This window comes from Lissotriton helveticus (genome assembly GCF_964261635.1).
Source record: "Lissotriton helveticus chromosome 1_1 unlocalized genomic scaffold, aLisHel1.1 SUPER_1_unloc_65, whole genome shotgun sequence".
NCBI classification, from domain to species: Eukaryota; Metazoa; Chordata; class Amphibia; order Caudata; family Salamandridae; genus Lissotriton; species Lissotriton helveticus.
Window position 1 is genome coordinate 1,018,556 of NW_027611709.1, and position 16,794 is coordinate 1,035,349.

Consider the following 16,794-nt stretch of genomic DNA (forward strand, 5'->3'; position numbering starts at 1 on the left):
GGTTACTTCCGCGTCCCAATCCAGGCTTGGATTGTGAGACGACGGAAGCGCCGGAGGGACTCGGCAGTGGTATGTTGTAGCGAGTAGCGTTGGCTCCCCGTCCCGGTCCACTTGCGTCCATTACAATTCTGGTAGGCACGCACCCCCTGGACACTCCGCTTGAGCGGGCCATGTTTTTTGCGCTCTCCCCGCATACTGCGTGATTGTAAAAGGTGAGCGGAATCTCCGTGTAACTTCGGGGGGAGGGAGTCAACAACCCCCTTGGCGATACAATTTTTATGTAATGCTACAATTTTTATGTAATGCTACTACTTATCGACCTGACAATGTTTGTGGAATTTGTAAAACCGACTTGTAATAGTCGTTACCGATGGTCTTTCTGTTGGTACATTATAGGCAACTCCTTTGCCCAAGCAGCAACATGTAAATAACGAATGAGAACGAGTATTCTGAGATACATGAAACGGGCGAATTATGTCTCTCTATTTAGGTGACTCACCTTGAGGAGTCTCCAAGACGGATTCGTGATCCGCTGACACGCCGTCCTATTTGATGCTCGCCGGTATACCCATTATTTGCGAGCACAAGGTAATAGCCAGGGGCATGAGTGTGAGATATGCTTAGACTCCCATTGGTTCATCACCTTACCACTGCTGTGTTCTGTTGTTTTTATGTATGTATGTGCACAGGTTTCCAAATGGAGGATTAAGAATAAGAGACCCAACCATTTGCCCTGATGAAATTGCCAATGACAAGGCAATGAAACATGTTGGTCCAATTACAACATCAAATGGTATCAATTTAACCATTTTTTATAAACAGTGCAGTTTGGCAGCACCAGAATAAAATTGATTCAGCCAGCCAAACCTCACTATTTTAAATATTTTTATGTTTTGTTGGTGTTGGGTGTAGGTACTTGTTAGTTCTGAACACATATCTCTATCCTACCAGGTAGTGTATCTGTACACTCCCTTTCTGTTTCTCTATCCTGTTTTGTGCACATCTTCTTTTGCACATTTTCATCCTCCCTGCAAGGAAAGTAACCGATGATGAGAAGTGGGTAAACCGGCCATTCATAGACCGGGAACCCCCTCGGGTGTCACGTCCGTGAGGTGCTTTCCTTGCTTTCACACATATTTTCTTTATGTGTTGTACCATGTGCACTGTGTTGTTGGTATGTTTGAATGCATGTCTGGACCTGTAACGCAGCACTGACCTGATTTGGCCACTTGGTGTGTGGACGGGAGGTATGACCCCGTAAGTTACTGAGTCTGAGATTCATTACATGCAGGCTAAGAGGGCTTCTTGTTGTAGATTTGTTGAGTGGGGGACTGCCCTAGATAGCTTTTTTTCCCCTCGTATCCCTTTTTGATTAACAGAATTTTGGCAGTGCCAAACTAAAAGAAAATGGTGAGTTTACATGTTAGGAGAAAGTGTGTGTGTAGGTGGGTGGTGAAGGGAGCAACAAAAGTCTTGCGTTCCTCATACCACACTCGACCAATGGTGAACTAACAAAGTGATATTTATTTCAGGCCCAGTGGAGCTGCAGCTCTTCACACGCTACTTTCTTAAAGGCCCTTCCATAAAATCCTACGATATCATGGAGTGTAGGGAACAGACGCGGCAAAAAGAACTATGATGGCTCAAAGGAGATACCTCTTAACTACTCAGATTCCACACATCTCCTTTCTTTCAGAAAACTAAAGAAAATTAAAAAAAGAAAGAAAAAAAGAAACAACAAGCATTTGCAATGCAACAGGTCTCGCATTAGTTAGAGTTAGAGAATTTGGCATTGTTTATATTTAGCTGGATATGTTTGCTGGTTTGTGTCCTGTATGTGTTAGGGAATGGCAGGTTTGTCTGTATCTGTGGAGTAAGCATGTGTATTATAGCGTTCCAATGCCAATGTTTACATTGCCAGTGAGGCTAACAGTAGACATATACATAGAGACATACATACAGAGAGACATACTCACAGACAGACATTCACACATAGAGACTGACACACGTATAGCGACGCACACACAGAGACAGAAACACATAGAAACAAAGATGCACACACAGAGAAGAGATGTACTTACAGAGACAAATGCACACATAGCGGCGCACACACAGAGATAGAGATGCACATACCGAAAAATGCACGCAGATAGAGGCACGCACACAGAGACAGATGTGTTCCGAGAGATAGAAACGCGCACATAGAGATGCACACACAGACACAGATACAAAAACGCACAAACTGCAAAAAACACACGCAAACAGAGTTATGCACACAGACACAGAAAGGCACACACATAGACAAAGGCGTATACATAAAGAGTGACGCACACACAGAGACAGACACGCACACATAGAGACTGAGACACACAGAGATACACAGATACAGACACACAGACAGATAGTTTGGTAGCTAACTGGGCTAAGGCATCCGCTACAGGGGCTTGTGCTTAACCTTACGATTACAGTAGTTTTTAAACCCTTACTGACCTTGCTCCCACAGGTGCGGATATGTTGCCCCTCTGTGTTTAAATACAGTACAAGGCAATAAAAGATAGTAATCTTGTAGGAGTAATAAAAGGTCACGGTATGTGGGGCCTGGAATGTCTAGAGATAGTGTGAAATGTGTAGCTGTTTGCAAAGGACGCGTAAAAGTTGTAGGTTAACATGACAGGGATATGCAAAAGTGAATTGTATTGCGTGTGAAAGAGGATTTGTTAGTTTTAATAAAAACTATTATCTGAATAAGCTAAAAAGATGTGTGTAAACCCATTGTAAAATCAGTTGTAAATGAGACACCACAAATAGCCATCCGTTTCCTGCACTGTTGTATCTGCAGTTCTACCAACCTCAGTAATGCAGGTCTCCTGCTCTGGGGTCCCAAGAGTCGCTCCATGAGGAGAGGTTTCACGCCACATAAACGAGTCTCCTCTGCAGTCCGCGTCCGCATTTGTGTGTGTGCATGCACTTGCGCGTGTCTGTGCATTTGTGCATGCATGTCTATGTAGGTGTGTGTATGAGTGTGCATGCACATGTGTGTGCGTGAGTGTGTGTGTGTTCATGGTTGGGTGTGTGTGGGCATGTGTGCATTTGTGTGTGTGTTGTGTGTGTGTGTGTGTTCATGCTTGGGTGTGTGTGGGTGTGTGCGCATGTGTGCATTTGTATGTGTGTGTGTGTGTGTGCGTGTGTGCATGAGTATGTTTGTATTGTGTGTGATGCCGCGAGCTATCTCCTAACCACACTTCATCCCTTTGTAGGCCGGGCCAAGAATGATCCATCACACACTGTTTTATCTGTTGCTCAGGAATGTGTAATCCCAAAGGCTACGAACCCATAAATCATTAAAAAGTACTCCGCTTGAGTTTACAAGGCAATAAAGCACACTCAATATTAACAAGTTTCTTCCCCATCCTTGTATTAAAACTGCAGAGAGTAGTTGTGTATTGCAACAGTCGATTTTGAGCACGGCTCTTTTGTCAGTAGAATCCCAAAAAGGGTATGAAAGAAAGATAAACTGTCCTCCTAAACCTCCTGCTAACCTGTTGTAAGTAATTCATATTCCAAAAATTAAAATCATTACATGCCTAGAATTACACATTGTAATTACGCATAAAATAAAACGAGAAATAATACAGCCGGCATAGTATTAATAGAGATTTTAAAGAAATACAGACAATGGTATTTCATGGGTAGAGTTCTAAGCCAAGTTCGCATAAGCAGTTAAAACAAGCTCAAAGTTATTTAAATTATTTTTCCCTTTACAGCAAGAGGAGAACCTTCTGGGTTGTGGAAGAAAGAGAATAAAATGCAAAGTACATAGTGCAAAATATTGAGGCCTCGTCCTGCTTGGGGCTCAAGCAAAATCCTGCTACTGTGTTTGGGAGGAGGGATAATGGGCCAGAAAAGGATAAGGAAAACTCCCTAATTTTCAAAGGGACCCCTCTTTCTTCTCTCCAACCAAACGTCTTATTTCTTACAAAAGATCCGTGGAATGTCCCGTAGGAGTTCTGCAGATGGGGTAGGTATTAAAAGCCTGATTTGCCACTTTAACAGGTTTACCACTGTCAGTCGTCTGCGTCCCAGTGAGCCGATAGTTTAGTTTAGTTTAGTTTGTGACATTTATTAAGCGCGTATATCACCGAACGGTCTCATAGCGCTACAACAGCAATTACCATAGATCACAGGGAGGACGAGCTGAGGGACAGGTGCTTAGAATAAGAAGGTTTTAAGGGAACTGCGGAATTTCTTGTGGTCGCCTTCTGTTCCAAGAGGTAATGGCAGGGTGTTCCAGATAGTAGGGGCAATTTTGGAGAATGACCTGCCGCCATGTTTGACGGTGCGCGTCTTGGGTATGGTTAGGAGATGTTTGCTGGATGAGCGGATGGATCTTGGGGGGTTGATATGCTATTAGTTTCTGCGCTAGGTAGCGGGGTCCCTTACTGTTTAGGGTGTTGTGTCCGAGGCAGCATATTTTGAAAGTGATCCGTTTTTTAATGGGCAGCCAGTGTAGGGACTTTAGGTTGGGGGCGGAGGGTGACCGGGGGGAAATTAAGGACCAGTCTTGCTGCGGTATTCTGTAGAACCTGGAGCTTGGTTACGAGAGTTTCATTAATGGATGCCAACAAGGCGTTGCCATAGTCGAGGCGGCTGATGATTAATCCTTGCACTAATGGCATACGAGAGGAAAGTGGTATCCATAGCACTCAAACTTGATAAGGAGTATGCACATTATGCGCCCTCCAGAAGCCACTCTGGGCCTTAATCCATGTTACAACGAGACCCGTTGGCTATGCCAATGCTTGTTCTCTAGATGATACCAGTTGGAAGAGGAGGCGTGTTTGCTCTCCAAGTGTTCTGTATTTCTGCTTCTTTAATGTTTGATCCAGGTGCTGGGGAATGTCCTCTGGGGTTGACCACACTACTCGGGGTATTCACAAAGATTTGCACAGAGCGGCCCCAGCTGCACTCGGTTGTGAGGGTCCAGTTCTATGAATGAACTTCCCTACTCTCTGGTTGCACGAGTCGATACATTCACGTGGTCGCTACTGTACACAACTGAACGAAAAAGGCGCTGTTCCTACAGATATCCACCAGGCCATGATTGAGTGATTGCCTCCAAACAGATTACACGCCTCCACGTGTCAGCTGGGCATCTACTAGGTGAAATGGTAATTTTTAAATGTATTAATGTGAGCTTTAATTTGGTATTGAAGAATAATGTTTTCACCAGGAACATTATAAAAATGAAAGCATGGAAAATATCAGCACACGTTTTCAACCTCCCTGTAAAAGAAAGGAGGGCTGTGCACACTTGCTACGACCTTTTCTTGTGGGGCGATCTGAATAGCAAAGTCATGTGTGCTATTAAGGTGGAAACTATGGTGAATTTATTTCAAACGGAATTGTCATCGTTTGTTCCTCACATCCCTTTTAGTCCACCCCACGTGCTCTTGTGGTATGCTGCTCGGTGAGTTAAACTCCATCCGTGATAAATTGTCAACAGGTTTCTAGTTGGGTCCCGTAAGATGTCGGGCCAGTCTTTCAGTCTTCCGAGGTCGATAAATTGAGCACCATTAAATTGGGTATTAGAAGAATGTTAATTCCAGCTTCGATCGCTGCGGACGTGAGGCATGGGGAGGTTGTACTAGGCCTGCATAGTGCGAGGTGCAGGCTGGTTGGTAACTGGCAAGGTTGGTATCGTAAATGACAACTGCAGTAGTAAGGCTGGCACGGTGGGGACGCAAATGGCACACTGCAGATCCAACCTTCTCTGCCACCACCAACATTGTTTAAATTTGGTTTCATCGTCAAGTCTAGCCTATCCAGATGCACTGCGCCACAGGCCACCACTAGCGCACCAGTCTCCTTGTGACTACTTGTAAATCAGATACCAAATGACTAAGCCTGCAGGCTATTTGTGCAGCCTAATAGCAATATGAAAGAAAAGGGGTGAGCTGGGTATAAATCCTGGTTCAGTGGCCCGACCTGGCTTCCCCCTCTGCTGCCTGCTCCGGTTTCTCCCTGGACGGGCTGGGTCAGCGCTGAGGCCTGGGTCAAGCTGCCTGCACAGAAATAGTAGTCTGGCTGCAGCTGTGTTTGAGAGAGCGGGAGCCTAGTTTAAATAGAATTGGCGTTTATCCAGTCTATTAACGGACTGTGTAAGGTAATACCAACTCTACATAAACGACAAGATAGTGTAATAAAATTACAAGCACTCGTTGGCAGATGGGGGTAAAAGAGGTGGAAAAGTGATAATGTCGGAGGATAAAACAGACGGGGCAAAGTTTCCATGCAAGATGAAACTTAAAAATTTTGAAAAAAAATATTATGCTGTACTTAACTGCACTTATATTTCAAGTTGCACATAAGGCTGACAAAGCTTCTGCCTTCACAAAAACAGTGCTATAATATTAAATGATCAAGCCAAAACTTAAACATTATTGTGTGCCCCTTGGCCAACCATTATAGTTAGTGTCACATTTATCTATTCAATATTTTACACTTCTCCTCCAAGTTAATTTGGTTAGAGCGTATTTATGTGTTAATTTTATACCATACTTCGTGTTTGTAAATCCAGGCAGCACACACGAGAACACAGAACAAACCAAACAACCAATCGTAGTGCTAGGTGTTCTGGCACTTGTATAGTGAAAATATTTTTAGGTCGTGTTAGCCAAGCCCTCTAAATGATACTCGATGCTCCTTATCCACCACACAGCCCATGCTGTGGGTGCCTCGGACATTGTTTGCAGTGACCTACATGCCCGTGTACACAGCCTTGTCCCTGCCCCAGCTCTCGTGCTGGCTCTGGCCCACGAGCCCCCACCATGGCCCGATGAGTGCTCATTGGACACAAATTGAATTTGACGAACAAATTTGACTTATTAGTGCACAGTTCATCGATCGCCATTTTCTGATTTGCTTTGTTGCGGGCTGTGGTGTGCTCGGCTGACGGCCCGTGAGAAATGCGCCTGGCACGATTGTTCCTGGACAGCAGGTTTTGTGTGCCCTGCCCAGGGTATCGGGTAGCAGTGTTCACTCCGGGGGAAGAGGGCACGCGCGAGAGCAGATGGACTAACAGAATGTGCTGCTAACAATAATGTCTAAAATAAGCTGCAGGCTTGGGTGGCCAGTTTGCTACATAATGTGGCTCTGTCTTGCTTGCATGGAATGTGACATTGGCTGGTTCCGCGTGGCACTTGAATCAGTCGTGTGAGATGCGCGGATGCGGGGGTGCACAGCCTGTGCGTTTTGTCACTTAAGTACGATTTTGCTGCTTAGTTACTTCATGCAAGACATGTCTCAGACATCAAATTCAACCGAAGCGCTCACCTCGTGACACTTTACGGCTCTGTGGTCTTTGTGGAGTGCGATGAACCACGCACACTCAGGCAGAGGCGAGAACTCCGCTCCCGCGAGACCTGATTAAAAGTGAGGGCGCTCGTCGGATAGCATAGCTCACTGCTTCATTAAACACTTGGCCCGCTTGGCCCCCGACACAATAAATCCAGCTACAGTTATGCAAGGATTTAGCAATGAGTCAGAGGCAAAGAGCGGGAGACGCAATAGAAACAAGCAGCACTGAAAGCGTAAAAAAAAAAAAGCCCGCGAGTGGTGCACGCGCGCCACTGCGAAGCATATGTTATCAATTATCACGCCCGTGTGGGCGCAATAATTGAAAACATATGAGCTTTGGTGCGAGTAACAGACACCAATAGGCCATATGCGGAGCTACACAACCGCCTATGGCCTATTGCGTGTTCTGTTAAAAAAACAGCACACACGCAAAGCCCAATCAAAATGGACCTTGGAAATGCACAAGCACAAGCTGTGTGGAATTTCAAGGTCCATTTTGAAAACCCCTTCAAAACGGCTCGCCTACGCGAGCACTGCTATGCAGTGCATTACGAGGGCTCGCCCTAAAAAAGTACACCCTATATACAGGTATCACATGAAGCCATAAGTTAACACACACAATGTTAGAATTTCTTAGGCTTGTTGGTCAGACTACCAAATCTTCCCCAGTGGATACCTTCAGCCCCGGATGAAGACAGCTCTACCATAGACCACTGTGTTACAGACCACTTACTCTCACTGCCTCATCCAGTTCCATCCCTGATCCAAAGTCCAGCACTGAATTTCACCGGCTTTACCTCCGTGGTTTGCATCATACCATAATTTATATGGAGATTACTCCTCTTCTGGTGACTATTCCACCTGTCTAACCTTTTGCCTCCACCCACGGTTGTCCATGGTAACTGGCAGCCACCCTTTCATCAAGACAAAAGGGCTGTAGCCCATGACCTCACATGGTGTGATGTGGTGTGCACAAGCCACAAACATCACAACTTCCAGTTCAGGCCATTTTCAGAAATGACCATAGATCCCCAATATGCATTTCATTTACCGACCATTCTCCCATATGGGTCCCATCACCTCAACACTAACTCTTTACCAAGACATACAGGGAATAAAGTTGGACTGAATGTGAGCTGTGATTTATCAGAATGTATGCTTCCATGAAATCCTTCATCTTCCTTGTCTATACTAGGCCCCCAAGACAATATTCTTTAGTTAGCCCTTTGTTTTTCAAATATCTAAATGCCCCCTGTTATAAGTGTCAAGAGTTCTCTTTCTCAAACTTTCCAGAGAAATCACAAGTCCGCCGGCAACAATAATCCATCCTCTTCAGCCAATTCTTCCTTAAGTCTCATTCAGTCCATCATTCATAAGTTAATAACCTCTAATATATCCATTCAAGCCTATCAATTTTTTGTCTTCCATAAGTTTTTGCTCCAATTTCTCATGGCTGAGGCCATGGATCTTTTTCCTTTTATAATCATGCAAAAAAAAAAATCCCCATTCATTCTTTGGTACTTTTTTGATAGGTAATGGCATCAGACTCAAGTCAGAATCTTTTTTTCCACACTTGGCACATATTGTACAGTGTAATTTAGACGAACAACTTAATGGCCATGTGAGCCAATGCAGCCACCGCCGCCCACCACAACCTCATTAGATACTCTAGAAGAAAGCACTCCAGGACAGAATCTCCACCCACGCACACAACAGCAAGGAACTCTTCGGCATCAGTAAAGAGTTCGCCCAACGCAACAGTGAGACAACCAACATCTCCCCACACCGCTGCGACAGACTCAGCACCTTCTTCCACCACAAAATCAAGACCATCTATGACGACAACAACCTACACAAGGAACCTACACATCCATACACCACGCAGCTTACGCTAGACAGCTGGACTGCTGTCACCATTGAAGGCACCCTGAAAACTATGAAGTCAACCCACTCCGGGGCTCCCACAGACCCCTGCCCCCACCAGATCTACCACAGACCAGCTGACATCATCGCCCGAGCTTCATCAAATCATCAACAGCTCCTTTGAGACTGCCTCCTTCCCCAATGACTGGAAACATGCAGAGGTCAACCTTCTCCTGAAAAAACCCAGGGCGGACCCAACTGACCTCAAAAACTACAGACGAATCTCCTTACTCCCGTACCCAGCGAAGGTCATCGAAAAAGGCATCAACAGCCAGCTCGCATCCTTCATAGAAGAAAACATCCCTGACTCCTCCCAATCTGGCTTCAGGAAAAACCACAGCACCGAAACCGCGCTTCTCGCCGCGACAGACATCTGCTCCCTCCCTGACAGAAGAGAGACTGTGGCACTCATCCTCCTGGACCTATCCGGAGCCTTCAACAGTCTCTCAAAGCACCATAGCCCACAGACTACATGACGCAGGGATCTGGGGCATGCCCTCAGCTGGATCCGCTCATTCCTCTCTGGCAGGACGCAGCGGGTCAGGCTCCTGCCTTTCCTCTCAGATCCCACACTGACCACCTGCGGAGTTCCCCAAGGATCCTCGATCAGCCCCACACTGTTCAACGTTTACATGGCTCTGCTCGCACCTATCGTCAGATCCCATGGACATTGTATCCTACACAGACGACACCCAACTCATCCTCTCCCTATCCAACGAACCAAACATCTTCATACAAAACTTTCAAGAAGGGATGGAAACTGTCGCTAGGTGGATGAAGAACAGCTGGCTACAACTCAACACGGACAAAACCAAAAAACTCATGAAGGGCTCACACCCGATGCCTAGAACGACACCTGGTGGACCCTGCCCTTGGGAACCCACCCTCCCACACTGCCCAAGCACGCAACCTTAGAATCATCCTAGACTCCAAACTCAAAATGGACCGTCAAATCAACGCTGACTCCTCCCGTTTCCATACCTTCTGCCTCCTACGAAAGACCTTCAATTGGATTCCTCTCGAACACAGAAAGACAGTCATCCACGCCCTCGTCAGCAGCAGACTGGACTACGGTAACGCACTCTACGTCGGGATCAACAAGAACCTCACCTGCAAACTCTATAACGCCTCCGCCAGGCAAGTCCTCAACCTACCATGCCATTGCCACATCACCCAACACCTGAGGACACTACATTGGGTCCCCATCGAGAAGAGAATCACCTTAAAGGTTCTCACCCATGCCCACAAAGCCCTACACAACACCGGACCCACCTACCCGAGCTACCGCCTCTCGTTCCACGCACCCCAAAGATCCTTCCGCTCAGCTCAGCTCTCCCTTGCGACGGTGCAGAGCATTAGGAAGACCAGAACAGCAGGTCGATCTTTTCCCTTCCTCGCAGCCAAGGAATGGAACACCCTCCCTCTCCACCTCTGGCAGACACAAACACTCTCCAAGTTCATGAAGGACCACAAGACCTTACTCTTAGACGAATCACTGTGAACTTCCAGGAGCCCCCCCAGCGCCTTAAGACCCTTTCAGTTGAGTAGTTACGTTTCACCAACCCGTTGATTTATTGAAACTGGTGAAAAGGTTTAAAGCCCTCTCTCTGGCAAGGAATATTTTGTTTCTGCAGGTCAAACACAAAGGTTATAACTATTTCACATCCTTTCTTACCACTTGGGTCAGTACTGTATCTAACCCATTACCAATTGCAGGAATAGTTACTACACCTTTCAAGCCTGAAACCACATTCAGGCGGTGCACTACAAAAGTCTTTATTCAGTTCACTAAACACTTCCCAAAACTACTGGCAATTCAAATTTAGACGTATTCTTTAGCAATTGCCTGACAGTGTAAGTATTTTCGAGAAAGTTATTCACAAACTTTGTGTAAAATTCAACGAGGTATAAAAGCGCCCCTGTATCTTCTTTACTTTTGGCCGGAGGGGCATTGTTAATTGACTCCATCAACTTCTCCTTTGGTTTAATACCTTCTCTGCCAACTTCTTGCCTCAGATAGGCTACATCACCCTTAAGTGGTCAAACCTTTTTGTTTGAAAATTCCCAACCAACTCCTTCAAATTTTTATCGTGGCCATGTTCATGGTAGTGATTTCGTGTGTATTGGCGAAAATAGTGAAATTAAAAATACCTCCTTTCCTGTGTACCGTATTTTATTGGCCATGAAGGGGTACGGTTAAAAACTGCGTGAGGTGCTTGGGTGGATGTATTAATGGTCAACTGCACCTAAATGATTATTGTGTCGACATGTTTCAGTCCTTGGGTGTCTCTAAAGATCGGTGGACTTTCTTCAGGACCGTACTGAGAGCGAAAATATATTTGGATCGCTCTAACAATAGGTAAGTGAAACTCACTTACCTATTTTCATTATTCAGTCGGTATTTGACGAAGTTATCGGTTATCATTCTACCTGTAACTTGTTTGGAGTTTTATTTAAACTCCTATGGGTACTGCGGAAGCTCTTGGCGGTGCTACTTGCATCTCATTCCTGCAGCTACCTAACATAGGCTGCATCCCTAAAAGCCTCTCAAAATTTGCTAAAACCCCTCCCATTATATAGTAAGTTTCCCCTATTTTCCAGGCACCCCCATGCCCTCACACATTTACTAGTCAAACGTAGGCTTACAAGTGCAGAGATCTCTGCCTTCCTGATTAAGATTTCTGAATAGTAAAGAAAAGGGACAATGAGGTAGAAGTCTCCATCCTAGGTTAGTAAATAGTTCTACTTCACATACTTCAAAATGCAGTCTGTGAATAGACCCCTTTCAGGTGTTCTTTAAATGGAAATTTTCCACTGAACGGTCAAACAGAATTAGCATTCACAGAGAACAATTTCAGGAAAAGCAGGCTAACATTGGCAAATTGAAAATGGCTGCTTATGCTCTTACATTGTGGGATCCATAGAGGATGTACAATAGGAAGTAGGGGTCTCATCAGGACTGAAAATGGCTGCTTATGCTCTTACATTGTGGGATCCACAGAGGATGTACAATAGGATGTAGGGGTCTCATCAGGACTGAAAATGGCTGCTTATGCTCTTACATTGTGGTATCCACAGAGGATGTACAATAGGATGTAGGGGTCTCATCAGGACTGACAATGGCTGCTTATGCTCTTACATTGTGGGACACAGAGGATGTACAATAGGAAGTAGGGGTCTCATCAGGACTGACAATGGCTGCTTATGCTCTTACATTGTGGGATCCACAGAGGATGTACAATAGGAAGTAGGGGTCTCATCAGGACTGACAATGGCTGCTTATGCTCTTACATTGTGGGATCCATAGAGGATGTACAATAGGATGTAGGGGTCTGATCAGGACTGACAATAACAAGACATCCTGTATGGAACAAGGAAAAGACAACGAGGGGTAGAAGGAGTGAAGCGATGTGGGATTATAATTAAGTGAACCGGAGTACCTTAAATTATGAACGAGTCATATGCAAGGTGGCATGCACACCAAGAAAAATCCAAGTCACCTAATTCGCTTGGTAGGAAGTAGAGATGTGCACATATTAATGATCCGGATCACGGGTTTCACTGCTGCAGCGGCGGGGTGTGGGAGTGGGTGGACGGGTACAACCTTCCAATTAAATGTGATATGGAATGCAATTGCTGAAAGCAATTACCATCCTACTTAAATTATGTCAAAAGCACAGACTGTCAAGGCAAGCCTGCTCCGTTCTCCAAAATGGACGCGAAGTCCATCTTAAGTAGACACATGCGCAAGAGCCTGCTGGCAGCATTGATGGAACTGAAAGTTGAGCAGTATGGGCTGAGCTGCTGGCAGCCCGATTCTGCAATAATTGGGGTCCTCTGACAGGGATGTGGAATTCCTATAGCGAGGGGGAATAGATTATATAAAGTGGATTTTGTTACATGACAAGTGGATTTATAAGGCAACTTGTCCCATGGACAAGTATTCTATTACTTTCTAAACCCCTGCTCTGGGCCTATCCACAAGTTACAAAAGAGTCACATTCCAATGCAGCTCTGGGTGTCTACAGCATCAACCCTGTACTCCCGAAGCTGCTTGTCCAATATCAGCAACCTTTTACCACTCCTCGCTGTCCAAGTCTTCACACTGTGCCGACTTGGAAAGGGAGGGGATACCGCATTTGCAAGATGGTTTGTGCGCTAAACAGAATACACTGCACATGCATCTGAGCCTCATGTATTCTGTTTACCGCATTAATGCAGAGAAAGAGCTACAGCTGGGCCTCTTTGAAAGGCAGCACTGTGGACTGTTGGTGTGCAGAGCCTCCGGCCCCCCAAAACATACCCTCATAAACATCTGCTTCACTTGCACTACAATACATTCACTGGTTTTATGCCTCACCACTTTCAAATTCCACCAGCCGCCACTGCACTGCTGTGTCCCCAACGGACCTCAGTCACATAATGGTTGAATTGTGGATTCATGTGGAAGATTTTGGGAGAATTCATCATCTGCCATTTGAACCCCAGATCTCTATGTGGCTAATCTGCACTGCGCTGGCAGCATGCGGCCTGAAATTAGTAGCATCTGGATGATAAAGATCACTGAAGTGTATTACTACTGGGCAGTTATTCCCCTAATCTAGTATCTGTCAGTAACCCATGAGACTCATGGGGAATAATTGTTGCTTTGCAAATTTAGAAAAGTACGAGGAGCATTGTTGACGGGATGATAGATCTATAATAACGTTAAAGGAGCTATGATAAATTGATAACTTTAATTTCAATATCGAAGTAACACTTGTCAAATTATTTCCCACCCCAGATATGAACCACTTAAAACATTGTACTGGCATTTGACACGCCGAAACAATGCCAAAAAAAGGGTTATATAGGACTAGATTGCAAAAAGCAGTGCCTTTATCTCTTATAAAAAATAGGAAATAATTCAGTTGGGTAAATTAACGTGTAAGACAAATACTAACAGTTTTCTAAAGTGTCCTAATGGAGATTCCTTCTTGCACATTCTCTCTGTTCAAATGAACTCTGTCACTTCTAGGCACCCGCTGAGAATCAGAGTGTGGATTTTGCCTCGAATCACACAACTGAATCAAATGGAAAATCCTGGATTCAAAGGATGTCTCCCTTTACTGTCATCAGCAACCTGGCCACTTGTCCACATCTTTGCTTGCTGTTCTCCTCGCGCTGGATTATTTTGGCAAAATCAACAGAATAAGCACTTTATGATTGTGACGGAGATGTACTGAAAGTACATAGAAATTAATGTTCCAGGAGAAAAACTGTAATGGATACTGCTCTACCTGTCACAATAGTTGTCATTTTTAAACAAATTCTAGAGGTTTTGTCAGAAACTTATTTTATTTATTTTATTTTATTAGCGACTTGTAAAGCGCCTGGTGACCCAAGGGCATCCCCGCGCTATGAAAGATTTGTAACCTGCTGAGAAGGAAAGGGGCGGAGGGCTTATTATTTGTGTTAACTTGACAGTTCACACAAATAAGTTGTAGTCACCTTGAACATGCAAACGCCACTTGACCCACACATAAATTAACGAATAAGCAGAGGTTTAGACTCACAAGTATCAGCGCCAAGACGCCTCGGCATAAGAGCGCTCTAAAAATAATTCAGTCAGTCAGTCAGTCACCTGCTATACATCTGCTGTACTCTTCAGCACCTGTCACTGTTTCAAGGTAAAGGTAGAGGTGGGCTGCCACTGTAAACCCGAGCCCGGCTCTGGCTCGGCTCGTGGTTCTGTTGGAACCTCGGGCCCACAGCGAGCCGGGGTTCTGCTGCTATCTTTGCTCTACCCTAAATGTGACTCTGAAACTTGGGAACCAGGTGCGACTCTCGGCAGCAGCTCAACATCCTGTGACTCCGGACAAATACCTTATTTATTTATTTTGAAAGTTTTATAGAGCGCGAACAAGATCCTTGCGGATGTCAGAGCGCTTTACAATTAGTGAGGTTAATTAACAAAAGATAAATGCAGGTAAATCACGTATACGTAACATCTTGTGCAACGTAAAGCAATAGGGTAGAAAACAGGAAATACCTGTTGATTCATGACAATGGCAAATATAATGACTAGGTTGTCTAGTTGGTCCCTGGTCATAATAAGGAATACTGGTGAAGGTAGGAATGTTATCAGAATTTCCTTAGTCTATGTTCAGGTGAATTTTGCCATGATCTTAATCTTAATCTGCCTAAAAAAATAATGTGACCTTGTGTAATGTAACTAGTGGTCATGTAAATAACTTTGGGTTGAACATGTAACATATAAGAACTGCAGAAAAGGGTCAAAACAAATCAGTAACACTAAAAAGGAAAAACAAATAAATACGTACTTAGTGGCTGATCTTTACACAGTGAACCCAGAAATACTGGATGAATCGCAGCTTCCCAGCTAAAACTGTGTGATCTTAGGCACATATTTAATGTCACCAAAACTCCCTTTACTTCGTAATTATGGATGAAAGTGTCTACAGAGACGGAGTTCAAGAACCCAGCTGGATAACAACCTGCCTTTGATTTCATGGACCTGAATATTGCCTGATAACAGCCGGGTCCATACACAGGGCTGACGTGGGAAATGTCTTGCCTCTTAGTTTACTAATGTACACATGGCAGCGTTTTAAAAGGCAGGAGGGAGATTCTATAAAAAAAAAAATAATAATAATAATATGGATTAGGATAATGTATTGTCCCTCATTAACTTGTATTGATCAGATGCAGTTTAAGGCGGGAGAGAGCCAGAGAGAGGTTTATTTTGGCTCGAGGAGCCGAGCCAGGCACTGGGCTGGAGCCAGAGCCGAGCCAGGCACCGGGTTCTGCTCTCCCCGGCCCCCTCCAGGCCCCTGCATGGAACCCCCTCCTCCTCACCCGCGTCTGCGGCGCTTCTCGTCCGGCGGGCTCGGCCTCCAGCCAAGCTCTCGGGGCTCAGACCCGACCCCGGGGCTCCGGCGGCAGCTGACACCGGACACAGGAAAGAGTCCTGGAGGTCCGAGAGGGGCGCAGTGCGCATGCGCGGAGCGCAGACACTGACCACCAGGAAGAGCCCTCATTGGAGCGTTCGGCGGAAGAGGAACTCCGCGGGGTGACGTGCGCATGCGCGGAGCCGCAGACACTGACTGCCAGGAAGAGTCTCGCCATTGGGGTGTTCTAACTAGATTTCCACCCCCGTCGTTTTGTACACCCCCTACGTCAGAGGGGTGCTGATTCATGCAGGTTGTGCCTCTGTAGTGGCGCTCCCCCGTCTGGCTGTGTACACCCTACGCTAGTCACTCACGCATGCGCACACACGAGGGGGAGCGGGGAAAGGCATGGATACTAATACTTGAACTTTATGCATTTTTATATAGCGCGGACTTTACCCTAAGGCGTCAGAGCGCTTCACATTAGGAACAGAAATGAAACATAATGAGAAACATCACAAAAGAACAGATTGCAAAAACATACGTTACTTACATAAGGTAATAGTGAAAATTGTGAGCAACCAAAAATACATGAGGTAGTCAAAAGTGCACAAAAGGAAAGTGA

At 45.3% G+C, this 16,794-nt stretch overlaps 1 protein-coding gene across 1 annotated transcript in view; it reads right to left on the reverse strand.

Moving 5' to 3' along the window:
- The window catches only part of LOC144806352 (uncharacterized), a 45,202-nt gene extending 28,957 nt beyond the window's left edge, over positions 1-16,245 (reverse strand). Inside the window, exon 1 of the mRNA XM_078672732.1 lies at positions 16,138-16,245. The gene's annotated coding sequence lies outside the window, so the exon portion shown is untranslated. The remainder of the gene's footprint in view (positions 1-16,137) is intronic.
- Between the last annotated feature and the right edge of the window lie 549 nt (positions 16,246-16,794).